This window comes from Polypterus senegalus, chromosome 13 (genome assembly GCF_016835505.1).
Source record: "Polypterus senegalus isolate Bchr_013 chromosome 13, ASM1683550v1, whole genome shotgun sequence".
Classification (NCBI taxonomy): domain Eukaryota; kingdom Metazoa; phylum Chordata; class Cladistia; order Polypteriformes; family Polypteridae; genus Polypterus; species Polypterus senegalus.
Genome location: NC_053166.1, coordinates 90,096,532 through 90,100,980, shown reverse-complemented (window position 1 = coordinate 90,100,980; position 4,449 = coordinate 90,096,532).

The following is a 4,449-nucleotide window of genomic DNA, read 5'->3' as shown; positions in this document are numbered from 1 at the left end:
TGTTGTTGTTCAACTTCTACTCTATAGATGAAGACTATAGTTAGGATCCTTGTTCATCCTGAAATCAGCACAATCACTATTGGTTTTGCTAAGGTTGAAATATAGATATATTAAAATGCTCCACTCAACAAAGCAATTCTTCAGCCCTTTATATTCCTATTACTCTGTGTGCCCCTTGGCAGAACTGTCCAAGAAATTCTGCAGGCGGTGTTTCGTAAATTTTCACATAAAATAAACAGGCAAATCTTGAAGCAGGAGTTCTCATTTCTGGTTCCAGAGGTCCACAGTGGCTGTAGGTTTTTGCTTTAACCAATTTTTTTTTTATTAGAACCCATTTATGTACTACTACAGCAATGTGTTTTTTGTGCTTGGTTTTAGCTAATGCTTCTCTGATGATGCTCTAACAAGCCTCAAATGCAGCTATCTTCAGCATCTTGGAAGGCATGCTAAATTGGATTAAAATCAGATGACTGGCTTGCCATCAAAGCATTTTCCCTTTTTTGATATTGAAAAACTTATTTGTTGTCTTAGCAGTATGTTTGGAATCACAATCTTGTTGTAGGAAGAAAGGACATGCAAGGAGTTTGGAGGCATTTACTGGAACCTGAGCAGATAAGATGTTTCTGTACACCTGAGAATTCATTCTGCAACTGCTGTCAGCAGTTACATCATCAATGAAGATAAGTGTGCCAGTACCTGTGGCAGCTATACGTGCCCAAGCCATAACATCTGCACCACCCTGTTTAATAAATGAGATGGTATGCTTTAGATCTTGGGTAGTTCTTTTTTATCTCCATACTTTATTCTTGCCACCACTCAGACACAGGTTCATTTTTGTCATGTCTGTTCACAAAACCTTTTTCCAGAATTCTACAGGCTCTTTTAAGCACTATTTTGTAAAACTGTTATCTGGCCATCCTGTTTTTGTGGCTAACTGATAGTTTGCATCTTACAGTGACCTCTGTATTTCTGTTCATGATGTCTTCTGCTGATAGTAGTCCCTGACACATGCACATCTGCTTCCTGAAGACTGTTTCTGATTTGTTGAACAGATATTTGAGGCTTTTTCTTTACCATAGTGAGTTTTGTCATCAGCATTGGATGTTTTCCTTAGCCTACCAGTCTTTTTTGTGATTACTGAGTTCACTAGTGTGTTCTTTCTTCTTAATGGTATTCCAGGCATTATTGTGGAGTCTACTTTTTTACTTTGACCTCAATGCACATTAATTATCCCCTTTAAGTTGATTCTGTATTAGTTAATAAACTTATCTGTTTGACTACAACTCACAAAGCATGCTGCGATTCTGTGATGCCATTTACCCATATAACACAATACATCCTTGATCCCTGGGCTTCGTAGTGTCTGAACCAAGACTAGTTGTGGAGAGGAAACTTTATTTCTCAAATTGTGTCATTGACACTGTGGTCTAATATTCAAGATTCCAATTTAAAAGAAAATAAAAACAGCAACAACAGTAATAACATTAATACAAATCTAGCAGTAAGTCACCAAATGAATTAATAAATGAATAAAAAAACACATAAATAAATAAGTTGCTTGAAATCAGAACAGCACCAGACATCTGCAAAACATAGAAATGTTATTGTACTGTACTGCAAATTGTTGTGATTGAATTATGATTATTTTCCACATGGTGGAATCAGAATATTATTTCAAGCAGAAGTTAATTTTATTGTATTTATTTACTTATTTCATCATCTGCCACTAGTTTTGTATTAGTATGCACAATAATAAAACTACAAATAATAAAAGAATATGCGTTAGATGCCACTGTTCTGTATTCTAAATAGATGACACATTTGTGTCTGTGTTTTTACTTGGAGAAAATATTAGATATTCATTTATAATGTAATTTATACGGGCTTATGCCATCACTGCTTCTTACAACTACTAATAACAATAGATTTACAAATGTTGCACCGCTCTATCCAGCAGGGGGCATATGATCCCTGAGAATATTTGTTCTCTTAGAAATTTACTAAACCAAAACATATACAATCTCCTGTTTTATCGTTATGATGGGAATTCTCAGCTGAAATAAGAATAAAAATAACACTAAAGAAAATATACACTTAGCTTTAATTAATATCAACTTACATTGTATAAATGCTTCAGCTGCCAAATGTTAAAGAACATAATATAATGTTGAATTATACTCTCAGATCACAGTGACACAATTAAAACCTTTGCCTATAACTATGCAAATTGGAAAATTAGCTATAAATACTCTGACATGTATACCAAAAAATAAATTTTGTGAAAATCACTTGAGAAATAATAAAGATACAGCTGATTTTAATATAACATCTTGGCATGTCTTCATACATGCCTATGACTTTGCAGGTGGATCTTGACTGCCCTGGTATGGTGGGCACATAGATTTATTGCCACTAGTAAAAACAGCAGTCACTGTAGCAAGTGTATACAGTATATCAATGGCAGAGGTAAATGTCTAATTTCTACACTGGAGCTAGGAGCACTTCCAGTACATCACTGCTATAGGCAGGAAGCATTTTCCGGTTGGGTCGAACCTCCCCCTGCAGCTCCCTCTAGAGGCACCCAGGGACTCCAACAGTGCTGCCCATCAGTATTACTGCTTCCAGAGGGCCCTGTAAGTGTCCAAATGGAAGCCATACCAGTGGGATACTGCAAACCAGTGTAATGGGGAAACATATGATCCCAGGATTCAGTATTTTTCCCTTCCAATCTAATGGCCTCCTAACTTGACTCCTATGACAACATCTTCTTCTTCTTTCAACAACAACAACATTTATTTATATAGCACATTTCCATACAAAAAAGCCAACATTAATTAACATAGAATAAGAGTAAGGTCCGATGGCCAGGGTGGACAGAAAAAACATAAAAAAACTCCAGATGGCTGGAGAAAAAAATAAAATCTGCAGGGATTCCAGACCATGAGACCGCCCAGTCCCCTCTCGGCTGCTTCCATTAGGGGTCGCCACAGTGGATCATCTTCCATATCTTTGTCCTCTGTCCTTTCTGTCCTTCTGTTACATCCAGCACTTGCATGTCCTCTCTCACCACATCCATAAAACTTCTCTTAGGCCTTCCTCTTTTCCTCTTGCCTGGCAGCTCTATCCTTAGCATCCTTCTCCCAATATACACAGCATCTCTCCTCTATACATGTCCAAACCAGAGCAATCTCACCTCTCTGACTTTGTCTCCCAACCGTCCAACTTGAGTTGATCCTCTAATGTACTCATTTCAAATCCTATCAATCTTTGTCACGCCCAATGCAAATCTTAGCATCTTTAACTCTGCTGCCTCCAGCTCTGTCTCCTGCTTTCTGGTCAGTGCCACCGTCTCCAATACAGACATTAAAATGAGCCTTCAGTGACCAGAGAGAGACTATATTGAGAAGAGGCCCCTACCTACATGCACTGCTCTCATATTGTGATATTAGGGTGTTTCATCATCTGGTCACCATAGGGAACTGCTATTCATTTCTTGTCACCTCTGTATGTACATTATTGACCTGATCAAAATAAATTTACACTTTTTTAATATGGTTAACTTCTATCAGATCATGAAAGAGTGTGACACCCCGTGTAGTGGGAATTGGAATCACCAGCCTACACTCTAGGTGTCTAGTATGTGGGACCGAGCGTGACCAGGATGATGGTGTAAGACAGGGAGACACAGACACAGACACAAAAAGGGTTGGGTTTTTTGAAAAATAAAGTGAGGTTTTATTTACAGGTGCACTTAAAGAAAATAATCAAAAATAATGTCCTGCGGAATTTATATATTAAAACACAGTCCAATGCCGCAAAAGACACACAAAAACAATAATCAAATGGAGCCCAGAAATGACTATATACAATATTTACAGTGCTTCCTGAAAGTCCCAAATAAAAAAGTAAAATACACACACACCAGTGAAATCCAAATATATACACCAAAGCAAAATGTGAAGCTGTCTTCCTACACAGTAATCCAAGTCAGGAAGCTGCTCCTCCAAACAGTGTATAATACAGGATTCACCCAAAAATATTCACAAATATAGAAAAAGTGTATATACAAAAAAAAAACAGTGCACCACTAACCACAACCCAATAAACACCTCCACCAAAGTTAATCTAGAGATATTTATATGAAAAAAAATATTTACAAAAACAATGCACAAGCCGTAATGCTGTTCTGCCAGGTACCTTTCTCTAAGAAGATCGATTCCCTTTTGTATTCGGCGCCACTGTGCCGACCAATTAAACAGCCGTACGTCATCCCTCCCGAGGTACGCGATGACGTGAACGCGTTTGCGAAAAGCGGCGTCTACTTTCCCACACAATTACTATAAAAATCGAGCAGCCGGCGCGCGTCCGCATATCTGTGCCGGCTTTTTAGACGCGGACTACACTTCTGCAATAAAGTGAAAGTAAGCACTTCCCATTTTTTTTCCTCCC